Below are 14,488 nucleotides of genomic sequence, written 5' to 3'. Positions count from 1 at the left end.
GCACACAGATCACCTGCCTAAAGGCATTCCCCCACCACGTCAGCTGATTTTTTTCATTATGTGTATCTCTGTGAGTGTACAGCACACATGTTCAGTGTTTAAGAGGCCAGAAGAGGAGGCTGGATCTCCTGGAGCTGGAGTTACAGCTGATCACGAGCCATGCAGGTGCTGGGAACTGAACCTGGGTGCTCTGCAAGAACAGCATGTGCTCCTAACCACCAAGCCAGCTCTCCAGTCCTTACCTTGTTGTTTATTTGTTTGTTTGTTTGTTTGTTTGTGTGGCAGGGTCTCTCCCTGGTCTGTAACTACTGAGTAAGCTAGGCTGTCTGCCCAGTAAGCCCCAGGGGTTCACCTGTCTCCACCTTTCCAGCACTGGGACCACACACTTCTACAACCCACCCTTAGCTTTTATATTTTATGTGGGTGCTGGGGATTGAACTCAGGTCTTCTTGCCCAGAGGGCCAGCCCTCCGGACTCAGTCTCTTTGAAACTTCTGAGGGTTCCGTGAAGCAAGGAACCAGAGATGAGGCAGGAAACTGAGGCTTAAGAGGTGTTGTGACTGACTGGCCCAAGGTCCCATGCTCAGCAGTGACTGAAGCCGGGCTCCGAAACAAGGTTCTTGATGCCACTTCCTGTCCTTGAGGTACGCAATGTACCCCACAAGGCAGCATCATGAGCCACGGACCCAACCTACACCCTGAGAGCAGCACACTTAAAAATGTCCTCAGACACATCCTCCAGACGGGGATGAATCCTCACCAAGTGTACACACTTGTGCAACCCACCCTCAGATGAACACAGAACATTCCAGAGCCCCTGTCTTGCTCCCTAGAAGGTCCTCTAAGGTTACCACCCACAGTTCTGAACTCAAGCCCTAAGATCCTTGTGCTGGTTAGAGCGCAGCAGAAATGGCAGCCACCGTGGGTGTTTCCCTGGTGGGCTCTTAGTGACCAGCCAGGTTTGTGGGGTTCAGCAGAGGTGACTGCAAAAGCATCCAGAGCAGAGGGAGCTTGCAGCAGTGAGCAGGGTGCAGCAGCAGGGGCTCTAAGGGAGACTGGCTGCACAGCTCCTCAAAGGGTTAAATGGGAGTCCCTTCTATCGCCGAAGGCCTGTCATCCCAGCTGCTGGGGAGGCTGAGGCAGGAGGATCACAAGGTCAAGGCCTGCCTAGTTTTTTAGAGTGAGTTCAAGTCTACTCACCCTGTTTCAAAATAAAAACCAAGAAGGAGGGCTGGGGAATGTCACTCATCAGTAGGTCACCTAGCATGTACAGGACCCTGCGTTCTGTCCCCAGGTTCCCCTTACACACTCACACACACTCTCTCTCACACACACACACACACTCTCTCTCTCTCTCTCTCTCTCTCTCTCTCTCTCTCTCTCTCTCACACACACACACACACACACACACACACACCACTTGAAATTCTACGATTGAATTCCTGGAGATCTATATTGGAGAAAACTATATATTAATGTAAGAACAAATGTCCATCAAACAACGAAAGGAAAACCAAAACACGGTTAGTTCCTATGAGGGAGTGCTATACAGCCACAAAAAGGAACCCAGGACCGGTTGCCTCATGGACCACTTTCCATGATACACACACAAGAGGCTCCGTGTGGTGGGATCCCTTTACAGGAAGAGGAAGGAGGTGGGAGGGGGAGGGGGAGGGGATGGTGGTAGCTGCACAGCTTCGTGAAGGCCGGAAAACCCTGAATTGCACAATTTAGAAAGTGGATTTTGTTCTTTGGATTCCTTGTCAACAATGCTATTATGTTTAATATTTTTTAAAGTTGTTATTGGGGGTGGGGGAGGGGTGCGTCCTTGCTGAGCCATCTTGCTGGCCCCAGGCTGGTGAGAGGGAGGATACTGCAGGTAGCTTCAGCAACACCAGGTGAGCTGGGCTGGGTGGCGTACCTGACGACGTGTCACCACTCGGAAAGCTGAGGCATCAAGGTTCCAAGTTTGAGGCTAACTGGGGCTCCCTAGTGAGATACCATCTCAGAACTCCCAAATCTAGACCCAAACAGAAACAAAAACCCAAGATCAAATCATGTGCGTGTGACTGCCACATGGAGTGCTCAACACATGCTGTCTTAAATGACAACATTAGCCAGGGTACAGCACACCCTAAGAGAAAAGACCCCAGGTTCCACTGCTGCCATGCATGTAGGTGCAGCTTCCAGTGCTGAGCCCTGTCCGAGGCTTCATCTGCTGGGTCTCAGTGTCACTATCTGCTAAGTGGGGGTGAGCCACAGTGCCTTCTCCTCTGAAGGATGATGGCTGGGAACAGTGTCTGGGGCGCAGTGGGTGCTGAGGGCTGCTGTATCATTTCTGTCACTCGGTGCCCTTCAGGGAAGCTGGGTTCACACACAGCAAACATGATGACAGCAGAACCCGCTGTGGGGAGGAAGGAAAGGGAGTCAAGGGGGGTGGAAGGAAGGACAGACACCCTAGATGGAGGGTATAGCATCCCAAAGTGCAGAGGTTCAAGCCAGGGGCCTCCCAGGTTGCAGAGCAGGGAGAACTCCGAACTCCAGCTTAGTTTTGACATTGAACTTGCAATACTTCTCCTTGACTCTGTGACCATCATGCTGTTACAGTCATGTGGCCATCTTTTTTTTTTTTTTTTTTTTTTTTTTGATTTGATTTTTTGAGACAGGGTTTCTCTGTGTAGCCCTGGCTGTCCTGGAACTCACTCTGTAGACCAGGCTAGCCTCGAACTCAGAAATCCACCTGCCTCTGCCTCCCAAGTGCTGGGATTAAAGGCGTGTGCCACCACTGCCTGGCGTGGCCATCTTTTTAAAGACAATACCTCTGTCTCTCTCTCTCTCTCTCTCTCTCTCTCTCTCTCTCTCTCTCTCTCTCTCTCACACACACACACACACACACACACACACACTTTCTCTGTCTCCTAGGATACCCTCAAACTCATAGCAGTTCTTCCGCCTCTGCCTCCTGCATGTGTGGCTCCCAGGCCCACCCAGGTCCCTCTTGTTCTTCAGGTCACACCAGCAGTCCCAGGCCTTACCGCAGGCTCAGTCTGCTGCTCATAGTCCTTTGCTGTGACAACCTGCACCTAGGGGACAAATCTGGATGTTGATAGAGTCAGTATTGCCTACAGAGGGGACACACTAGACATAAGCCACATGAACGAGGTGTCCCTGGGAAGGCTAAGAATGCCCCCTACCTCCTGCTTTTTTGGTGGCATGTGCACCTGCCCACTCGTACCTGTACATGTGCTCATGTCAATGTCAACTGACTTCAGGTGTCATCCTTAATTGCTCTTTACTTTAAAACAAATAAACAAACAAACAAACAAACAAACAATTTAGACAGAATTTCACGGTGGCTGTCTTGGAACTTGCTATACAGAACAAGCTGGCTTCAAGCTCACAGAGACCCTCCTGCCTCTATCTCCTGCTTGCTGGGATTAAACAATGTGCCATCATGCCTGGATCTTCATTTTAGTTTTTGAGACAGGGGTCTCTCACTTGTCAGTTAGACAGATGGTTGTCCAGCAAGCCTCAGGGATCCTCCTGCTTCCACCCCTTCCCCTGCACTGGGTTCACAAGAGCTCACCACCTCACCTGTTTGATGCATGAGTCCTGGGGGATGGAACTCCGGTCATCAGGCACAAGATCTGCCACACAGATCCAAAAGTTTTCCTGAAGCCCTTCTTTGCTCCAGACTGAATTCTAGACTCTGGGAGCAGCGGTAAGCAGGACAGAAGCCCATATTTCTCCCTGTTAAGGGACAGCAGACACCTAGACAGCAAGGATTATACATACATCTGCTAGGTGGGCCTCATAAAGACACAGCTGGGAGCCTGCCCCCCAGACAGGATGGAGGTTGTGGGACCTTTAAGAGATGGGGCCTAGGAGAAGGTGGTTAGGTCATTGGGATCCCACCCTCAGAAAGATGCATGCTGGTCTAGACAGACAGACAGACAGACAGACAGACACACTGTTTAAATGGGTACCACATATGGGATAATGTAGGGGTACAGACAGCAGTTGTAAGGGTTTCTGAGCACATAAACCAAAACTTAATTCAGAATCAGGGACTTAACGAGTTGGGTGTTTCCGGTGGCACTCGCCGTAGCACCTCGTGACTTGCCTTGGTTCTACCTGTTGGTTGAACTTCACCCGCCATCACGCCACACAGTGCCATTCACACTGCCCAGAGCACTCAGCTCCGACCCTGAGAGCTGCAGGCAGCCACATTTTCACTCCACAGACAAAGCTTCTGCTCCCGTAGAAACAGCAATCTAATTGGAAAAGGCAGAGGCTTCTAATATTTTCCTACCATTAACCCCAGCGGGCGTGAATCATTGTTCCTTCGACGGTACGTGTTAGAATATTTGATTTTTAAAATTACTTGTCTGAGTTGCTGACGTGATTTTCATTAAAAAAAAAATCATTTGAAAAGTCGGGCATGGTGGTGCATGCCTTTGGTGCACTTGGTCACGAAGGTGCTTGTAATAGTCTTCAGAGCTACCCCCCAGGGGGTTGGCTGCTTCCGTGCTCTGCAGCTGAGGTCGGAACTCAAGAGGATCTTGCTTCTCCTGGGTTTGAGACACGGAACAGCATGGGACAGAAATGGTGAGATTGTTCTGCCTCCCATAGCCCCCGAGTCCCTCTGACCCTTCAGTGATCACCAGTTACTTAATTTCCTAGGTGATGGTAGGGATCGAACCCAGGACCTTACAAACACCAGTCAACTTCTCTACCAGTTGAGTGACATCTCAACTGTTTATAATTTTTAAAAAGGCCTTTGGCTTTAATCACGTGTATGTATGTGTATGCATGCGTGCATGCGTGCAAGTGTGTGGGTGTGTGTATGTATGTGTGTATGTGTGAGTGCATGTGTGTGAGTGTATGTGCGTGTGTGTGCGAGTGCATGTATATATGTGTGTACGTGTATGTATGTGTGTGTGTGTGTGTGTGTATCAGTGCCAGAAGTTTTAGATCCCCTAGAGCTGAAGTTCCAGGCAGTTGTAAGCTGGAAGACATGTATGCTGAAAACCACACTTGTGTCCTCTGGACACATAACAGCTGAGCATGTCTCCAGCCCCACCCTCTTTCGAGACAGGGTTTCGAGACTCTGTAGCTCTGGTTGGCCTAGAACTCGATATGTAGACCAGGCTGACCTCAAGGTCACAGAGATCAGCCTGCCTCTGCCTCCTGAGTGCTAGGATCCAAGGCTACACACACACACACACACACACACACACACACACACACACACACTGAGACAGGATCTTTGTATATAGTTTAAGCTGACCTGAAACTTGTAGCAATCTTCCTGCCTCAGTTTCTCAAGTGCTGGGATTACAGGCATGTTCCACCACAACCAACTAAAGAAATTCTTAGAATGAGACATATAACATTTGTTGAAATGAAAAGATTTCACATTTTGGGGAACTTTGAAAATTCCTATAGGGACTCAATCTCCAGTAGCCTAGATGGGTGCCCTGCCTCTAGCGCCCTGTGGTGGTGGTAACTCTCGAGAAGTGGGGAGAGGCCATGAAACCCTAAAACCCACTAAGCCACTGGTGACATGGCAGAGGGACCGTGTTCTGCTGCCAGCCCAACAAGGAATCTTCCACGTACCAACACTTGCTTCTTATCCCTAAACTACCCCACTTCCCCCACATGCCACCCCTCCCACCCACCCCTCCATCACATTTCCCCTACCCATCTCTCCACCCCCGTCTCTTCCTCTACCCTGTGCCCCCACACTTCAACCCCTCACTCATCCCCCACTTCCACTCCCATCCCCCTACACCCTGCCCACCACCAGGTACCTTTGCTAAACATTGGAAAGTGTTGGAGTGGGCTCCGGGGACCAGCCTGTCAGCTTCCCTTCCTTCCTGCCAGCTGCCTGATGCTGACTTCCTCCAGCTGGTCATGGGCCCAGACCCCACGGAGGAAAGTGTGATTGATTTAAGTCCACTCTCGCAAGCCCATCTTCCTCGGCCTAAGATTGGTCTGGGATGGGGTGGGAGGATTCTGTGACCCATTTCTGGCCAAAGACATACTCTGCGGGAGACTTCTGGGAAAGTGTTTCCTTTCTGATAAGAAAAAGGCAGATGGGGAGAGGCCGGGCTGCCCTTTTTCTTCTCTTCCTGCTTTGGACATGGTGGATGAAGAGGTGATGTGTGAGCGGTGGCAGCCATCTGTGACGTGAGGACCAGTCGCTGATGAGCCGGGGTCCCGAACAGCAACCTTCAGGCGCCAAACACACTCTCCAGCTCCAAGCTCCAGATGGCTTTAAACAGTAGCTGCCTAGTCTCCAGCATGGCAGCCGTGGCTCAGGTAGCGTCCTGGTGTGGGTGTTCTGCTTCAGAGACAGGCTCTTGGGCTACTCTGGGGCCAGTTTGGGGTCATTCTTCAATGCACCAGGCCTTCTGTTTCGCTGCGCCGCTGGGCAGGTGAGTTCACTTTTCCCAGCCTTAGGTTTCGGTTGGTTAGTTTTGAGGCAGGGTCCCCTGGAGCCCAGTTTGACCTCAATCAGACACAGTTGAAGATGGTGCTCAAAGGATGCCCCTGCCTCAGCCTCTTAAGTGCCGCCATGCCAAGTTTTACGTGGTCCTGCGTACGTGGTCCTGTGTACATGGTCTTACGTACGTGGTCCTGTGTATGTGGTCCTGCGTATGTGGAGCTTTGTGCACAACAGCAAGGGCTCTACCAGCCACATCCCCAGCCCGAGACCTTAGTTTTTTGCTTGAAAAATGGACATTTTTTTTTCAAGGAAAAAAAATTTAAAGTACTCAGCACATAGTGAACGCTAACAGCCTTTTCTGCCAGGATCATGGCATCCTCAGTGTTTAGCATAATATGCTAAAAATAGGGGCGACAGCATGGACAGAGACAGGAAATTAACTACACCTAATTAAAGGCCACCGGCTGGGTACAAGATGAACAGAGAAGGATCTGAGTGTTGGAGCTGACCACAGCTGCTGAGTCAAGGCCTTCAGAAGTCGGGGGTGGGGAGGGGGGAGCTGGACATGAAGCAAAGGAGCAAGAGAGATAGCAGACTCCTGATAGTGACCCCAGCTCTGTGACCGTGACTCACTCCTCTCCAGGAGCACCAGATACACTGGGTCATCTTCTCCATCAAAGGATGTGGGGAACTGTTCTGGGTTCCAAAGCTTCAACTGTGGCCTTGGGCTATTGACACATAGACAGGGAGACCAGGGGAAAGGTCAGCACTGCCTCCTCCGGGAAGGACTGAGTGTGGAGCAGCTGATGGCTGAGCCACAGAAGCCTGAGGAAAGAGACAAAACCAATAGGTAGGAGCCTCCGGTGAGCTTGGGAACACAAGGTTCTACAGTGTGACCCTGGGAACAGGTCTCCATGCTCCAGATCTCAGTCTGTCCCTGTGTGTGGTGTGGCCCAGGTTGGAGGACAGGCCATAGTGCATTTGGCTGCAAGTAATCAAAGAGTCAGTAGGCTGTGGCTCAGCCCAGAGCTTCACTATGGGCCAGTAGGCGGCAGATGCGGGGCCTTGGCTGGTCTCAGGATCCTCAGTGCTCTTGGGGGTCACTGTGGCCCCAGAGGTGGATTGTTCCTTGTATACAGCCAGAGGTTTTCAATGTAGCCCAGCCTCACCTCCAACTCCTGCTGTAGCCTCTAAAGAGTGGGCCTGTAGGCTTGTAGGCCCATAAGTTCCTGGGCTCATGGGTTCATGGGCTTGTGGATTCAGGTGTTCGTAGGCTTGTGGGTTAGTGGGTCCATGGGCTCGTGGCCTCATAGACTCATGGACTCCTAGGCTTGTGGGCTTTGGACTTGTGAGTTTGTGGCCTCGTAGGCTCATGAGTTCATTGGCTCATGGGCTCACAGTCCCATAGGCTCATGGGCTCGTGGGCTCATGGGCTCGTGGGCTTGTGGTAGGAAATCTGGGGTACATTCAAAGCATTTTAGCCTCAGGATGACTCGGCTCTTTGGCTCTTATCTCACAGGCTGCCAGTAGGTTTACAGACAGCCCACAGGGTGGAGTTCTGCTGACATCAGTGGCTGTCATCATCCTAACCCTTTCTGTCTGTCCAGCTCTCTTTCAGTCTTCTTGTGGGAACCTTCTAGAAAGCTTCTTAAACCTGAGCCTCTGGGCTGCACTCCCTGGAGAAGCTGGTGTGGAAGGAAGTGGTGGGAATCATTGAGCCAATGTCCACCTTGTGGGCATCGTAATCAGATGTTAACACACACATGCACACATACATGCACAAATACATACATGAACACACACACACACATATATATACATTGTCATTCACACACATATACACATATACAGAGACATACACACATTTATACAGAGACATACACATACACACATAAAAACACATGCATATATACTAACATACACATGTACAGACACATAGTTACATGTATATACACATATACACGTGCACATACATAGACAGACACATGCATATACACATACACTCACATGTACCATGCACATACTCATGCATGGACATATACACACATGCATATACACATATATACATACACATAAATAATACACATGCAAAACATACATACCACACATATATACATATACATACTACACACATGTACACATACATACACATGAACTGTGTGTATACCCACATGCACACACACACACACACACACACACACACACACACACACACACACACACTGGTTTAAAGATCACTGCAAAGTGGACAGGAAGGCTCGGCAACCCCTAGCTCCAGCAGCCCCCAGCAGCGACTTTGTCCTGAGCAGTCAGAACTCCAGTTGCCCACACCATCCTGTCCCCCATAGCTTGTGGTCAAAAGCGGGCCCACACTAGGTGTTGTCCTATGGCTGAGCAAACATCTGGAGACACACACTTACCCCCTCCCATTTTCCCAGAGTGCAGAATGGGATGAAAGAGTTAATCCAGCTGGGCTTGTCCATCACCTGGCCAAGGGACCACCCCAGGAAGAAGAGGCCTCTTCAAGCTTGCTGCCAAGATGGCTAATGCCCTTTAATGAGATGAATGTTCTTCCTTCCCAGCCCTGACAGCTGTGATATTCTGTAGGGCCTGAGTCAGAACCGGGTACAACTTTGTCTTCTTCCGCCTTTCTTTGGTGCTGGCCAGAGCCCAGCTTGCTCTCTTTGGTACCCTAGGCTTCTCTGTTCCTCTTATGAAGCTCTCTGTCTGCTATGCGAGTGCTGTCCACCATGGCTCTCCTCCGTGCCGAGTGGCTCCCACCTACGAATCTATGATACATCCCCAAACCAGTGCTCTGTGGTCTGTGGACTTCATTCTTCGAATTTTTGAGACAAGAACCTAAAAGCCACAGATTCAGGGCCACTTTGATGGCCATTGCATTTTCCAGGATTCTATCCCCACTCTCAGGCTGAGAAAGCTCCTTTTTTTTTTCTCAAAGACACCCCCATATTCCTATGTGCACATCACCTGGGGCTCTTGCACAGCTCATAACTCCCTGGCTCTGTGGTCTCTCTCTCTCTCTCTCTCTCTCTCTCTCTCTCTCTCTCTCCCTAGGCTCTGGCAAACCCTTTCACCATCCATGTTTTCCCTTTTCCCGTTGGCCTTCTGATATTTTCCTGCCATTCCTGACCTGGGGCGAGCCTGCAGCGTTCACTCAGAAGGACGCTCAAGTCCAGGCCCCATCTGGGCTTTGTTTGCTTTATCTGCAGTGCTGGGTATGAAACCAGGTCTTGCTCACACTAGGTGAGCACCCACTGAGCCACCTCCCAGCCCTAGGATGGTTGAGATAGGGCCTCATTCTGCGGCACAGGCTAGCCTCCAACTGAAAGTCTTTCTGCCTCTGCCTCCTGAACTCGAGAGTTAGAGGTGTGTGCCGTCTCTCTCTCGGTCAGGTTCCTAGTGTGCTCAGACGCAGCCTGGGATGGTGGTAGGTAGGCACATGCGTAGCTTTAGAACTAGAAGCTGGGCAGGGAGATGGCTCAGTGACTAGAGTGACTGTCACACAGGTGTGAAGAGCGAGTTCTAGTACCAGCACCCTATAGAGGCTGGACATTTGTAGACCTGAAAAAACAAACAAACAAACAAACAAACAAAAACATTGGACCAGCAAAATAACTCAGCTGGTGGAGGCAGCTGTCACCAAACATGATGACCCGTTCAACCCTTTGGACCCATATGGTAGAGTAAGAACTGACTCCTGCAAATTGCCTTCTGACCTCCACAAACAAGTCATGGTTCACTTGCATGAATGCACACACACACACACACACTCATACCACACACTCCACACATGTACACACACACCACACACCATACCACACACACACACACACACACACACACACACACACACACACACACACACACACCAATTAAAAAAAAACCAAATAGGTAGCTCCTAAGAAACACCACTAGTGGGTGGTAATGCTACACACCTTTAATCTCAGCACTCAGGAGGCAGAGGCAGGTGGATCTCTGTGAGTTCGAGGCCAGGCTGGTCTACAGAGTGAGTTCCAGGACAGCTAAAGCTACATAGAAAAACCTTGTTTCAAAAACCAAAAAGAAAGAAAAAAGAAAGAAAGAAAAAAAAAAAAAAAAAAAAAACACTGAGAGTAACCTCTGACCTTCACATGCATCACAAACTAAAAGGTCAGTAACCCTTCAAAATTCTCCAGAAATGAGGCTGGAGGGGCGGCTCAGTGATTCAGAGCACTGGCTGCTGCTCCACCGAGGGACCCAGGTTCACTTCCAGGATCTACATGGCAGCTTACAGCTGCTGGAACTCCAGTTCTAGGGGATCCAACATCCTCTTCTGGCCTCTGTGGGCACCAGGCACGCACACGGCACACAGATACGCACGCAGACAGAACACCCATACACATAAAATAAAAAATTTAAATCCCCAGAAATCCCCAGGCCAGTAGGTTACAGCTGGGCAGAGTGAGGCACATGGCTAGCTGCCTACACAAAGGGAAACCAAGTTCTCAGCCTCCCTCGTCCCCAAGAAAGACTGAAGCTGACCCAGGAATCCGGCTTCCTGGTCCTGCCATATGACCTTGGGTGAGTAACTTAACCTCTCTGTATACCATAGCTTCGGGGCTTGCCTTTTCAGCCATGTCTGTGTGACGGGAGCCCTCTTGGTGCTGTGCAGCCCTTGTCTGGAAGACTGACCAGGTAATGGTGAAGTGTCCCAAAGAAAAGTGGGACCATCATTTCTTCCCAAGTCATGTGCTTACAGGTATTTAGCATAGGAGTCACCCACTTCAAACAAGAGAGCAGAGCAGGGAGCCTCAGAGGGGTTTAGTCACTCCCCTGGCTCTGGGCTAGCAATGGCTGGGAAGGATCACCAGCAACATTGAAAGTGAAACCCTGGCAGGGTGTACAGGCATACGGCTGTGACCCTGCACTTGGGAGGCTGAGGTGGAAGAATCTGGGGTTCTAGGCCAGCCTGGGCTAACTTGAGGGAGTGCGGGGTGGGGGGTAGGGACAGATGAAAAAGGAAGGAAGAAAGGGAGGGAGAGAGGAAGGAGATGGGATCACACGGCAGTTCGGAGCCCGGCTCTCACGCCCCTCTCCTTTGCTGTGGGTGCCCGAAACTCCGATGGGCAGCAGAGCCAGATTAGTTCCCACAGGGCTGCAGGTGTGAGCAGGAGTCAAGTTCTTGGGGTTCACGGCCCAGTTCCTGACTGATTGCCCCGTGACCAGAGACTCACCCCAGCTTCCCTTTCATCCTCTATTTCAAAGCTCTCCACACTCAGGCTAATTAGAGAAGACACCTTGGGCCACAGTGAGGTGGGTATCTTCTTAATTAACTGCGTCCAGCCGCAGGGCCAGGAAGGCTGCAGACACAGCTAATTCCAGGCTGCCCACTCCCAGGATGTGGCCCAGGTTGCCTTGGCCTGGCTGACATTTCCGCAGGGTCCAAGATGCCTTCCTTGCTTGCCGCTGCTCTGTTCCTGCGTGGTGTTTGACTTGTGTGCTTTAAAAATCGTGTTTGTTTGCACATTGACCTAAAACAACAGTCACTCACGTACAGTCACTAGGCTGTACTGGATGTGTTCTCACCTCCTACAGCCCGGAGAGAATTCCACTTATTTGCTCATATCTGTGTAGTTAGAGTCTGTCTCCCCCGTGACAACACTCATCTTGGTCACTTCCTGGTGCTCAGGGAACAGACAGTGCCCAGCACATAGTAAGTGCTTTGAAAACAGATAGAATGACTTTGGATCCTGTGCTTGTAAGAGAGGCATCTGTACAGACACTGGCAGCTCCCTCTGTCCAATACCTTTACTCTGTGGTTAGCTCAGGGACCAACATAGCTGTGGCCTGGGGGTCCAGATGCAGCCCTTTATCTGGGTTTGTAAATAAAGTTTTATTGAGCCACGGTCATGTCTGTTTTGTTTAGGACAGCAGAGCTGCAAAGCTGAAAGAGACTCAGGAATCCAAACCAGCTTGGACCTGCCCTGTCTAGAGAAGGTGTTCTCATCCCATCGGCTGGCTTTTCTTAGCTGAGGTGCCTCCTCCTCCAGAGGGTGCAGTGAATTTCCAGGTGGCGCTAAGAGCCCCACTGTGTGTTCCTACATGCCTCATCCTACAGTGTTTCCCAGACTTCTCCCACCCCTTAGCCTTTAGAATTTCCCTAAGATCAGATTAATTTGCAAGGTAAACCTCAGGCTTGGCAGCTCATCGGTGTTGTGAAGACACCTGGGCACTGATGCCACAGACAGCCACTCCATCTGTAGCCCAAGCAGGACTCACTGACCACTGTGTGTCCATGATTGTCGGCCCCTTTGACAAGGCCAATTCAAGCAACACTCACTGCATTTAGCACCTGCTGTGCACCTACTGTGTGCAGACCCTGTTCTAGGTTTGGATAACACTTAGTGGGAACAGCAAGCATGCCCCTGCATCTGTATGTAGTTCCTGGGGATGGTTCCTCAAAATTTAATCAGGAGACAGGGCCCTGGCCAGTTTACCTTCAGTAACAACTGTTTCCCAGAGGCCAGCACATAGTAGGTGCTTGATGAATTTAACAGTTTGTTTCCTTGAGTGGTTAGGGAAGCTTGCATGATTAGGGTAAGGCAAAGAGAGTCAAATTACGAGCCAGGTATTGTTGGGTGGATAGTGGGCTTGGTGTATTTTCAGTGTGTCTACTGGTGGTTATTCAGTAAATCAGCATTTCTTTTTTGTTGGTGGCAAAATCCTAATCCAGATTAGGATTGGAAGGCTATGGCTGAGCTGCCTTATTCTCAAGCCTCTGTGATGTGAATGTCACACACTGGCAGATGTGTGCATTGATTTTCTTTCTTTTCTTCTTTCCTTCCTTCTTTCTTTCTTTCTTTCTTTCTTTCTTTCTTTCTTTCTTTGTTTTTTAAAAGATTTATTTATTTATTTAATGTATATGAGTACACTATAGCTGTCTTCAGACACACCAGAAGAGGGCATCAGATCCCATTACAGAAGGTTGTGAGCCACCATGTGGTTGCTGGGAATTGAAAGAGCAGTTGGTGCTCTTAACCGCTGAGCCATCTCTCCAGCCCATGCATTGATTTTTCAAAAGTTATTTACACACACACACACAAATACACACACACACACACACACACACACAAAACCACACACAGAGAAAGTAAATCCTCCCACACCTGTGCTCACATGCGCACACCCTCACATAGACATATAATTTAAAAGACTAAGAGCAAATTTTTAAAATGACACTTGTCAAACTGCTGTGGGTCCTGGACAGAAAGGTCTGGATACCCCAGGCTCTCAGTCCTCCTGGACAGGAGCTGCTGTGTGCCAGTCCCCACCCTCCCCAGTGTCAGCCCTGTGAGCTCCCCTGGCCTGCAGCCCCTCGATTCAGCTACCCTTCCTGTCCAGTTTCCAAAGCCACCCATGGCTCTGACCTTGGGTGTCATGGAGGGTCACAGAAGGCGCCTCTGTGGTGGGAACTGCTCTCTTCAGTTCTCTATCTCCTCCTGGCCAGAGTAGCCATTCCCCTGCTCCTGTGTGGCTCCTGCTCAGACTCGGTTGTCCCCAGACCTTCCTTTCTTCAGCCCTCATTATCAGCTGACTTCTAAGATTTGGTGCCACCCTCTGTCCCCCGTGGCCCTGGCAGCAACAGCAGCAGCCACTGCCTCTCAGCCCCTCTGCGACTGTGGCAAGGTCTCAGTTGCACTTAAGAAGGGGCCAGGAGCTGGAGGCAGAAGGCTTCTCTGTGGAGCCAAGGGGACCTCAGGCTCTTTGGTGCTGTGCTGCCCCTAACTCCAGCTTCTGGCAGTAATAGAATAGGAAGAAGCGGTCCCTGAGGAGGTGTTGGTCACAGACACTTGGATGGGACAGGGCTAGACAATTGGAGAGGCTGTATGGGGGGGGGGGGCGATGTCCACTGGGATCTTTTTCTGACTGCTGAGAGTTAGGATGGAGAGGCGTGAGCTGGGGTCTAGAGTCCGGAGGAAGGGTTGGTGGTCGAGGAGTTGGCACATTTTCACCTTTTACACAGAGCCTTTTGCCTGCC

General features: G+C 50.4%; 1 long non-coding RNA gene across 6 annotated transcripts; it reads right to left on the bottom strand.

Annotated features, from left to right (window-relative positions):
- Positions 1–1,774: 1,774 nt before the first annotated feature.
- Positions 1,775–12,361, bottom strand: LOC143441518 (uncharacterized). 6 transcript variants are annotated; one of them, XR_013109022.1, is made up of 7 exons: positions 11,685–12,359; positions 8,871–10,032; positions 5,813–8,135; positions 3,594–4,570; positions 3,235–3,294; positions 3,035–3,082; positions 1,775–2,403 (listed from the first exon to the last, which is right to left on the bottom strand). It is a non-coding gene; the product is annotated as an uncharacterized LOC143441518 (long non-coding RNA). The 6 variants fall into 6 exon arrangements; XR_013109024.1 differs by lacking the exon at positions 8,871–10,032 and adding an exon at positions 5,290–5,373 and having other exon boundaries at positions 11,685–12,354; XR_013109023.1 differs by lacking the exon at positions 8,871–10,032 and having other exon boundaries at positions 3,594–3,770; positions 4,123–4,570; positions 11,685–12,350.
- Between the last annotated feature and the right edge of the window lie 2,127 nt (positions 12,362–14,488).

Source organism: Arvicanthis niloticus, chromosome 2 (genome assembly GCF_011762505.2).
Source record: "Arvicanthis niloticus isolate mArvNil1 chromosome 2, mArvNil1.pat.X, whole genome shotgun sequence".
NCBI classification, from domain to species: domain Eukaryota; kingdom Metazoa; phylum Chordata; class Mammalia; order Rodentia; family Muridae; genus Arvicanthis; species Arvicanthis niloticus.
Note: the sequence above shows the minus strand (reverse complement) of the source record. Positions and strands in the feature narration are given on the sequence as shown.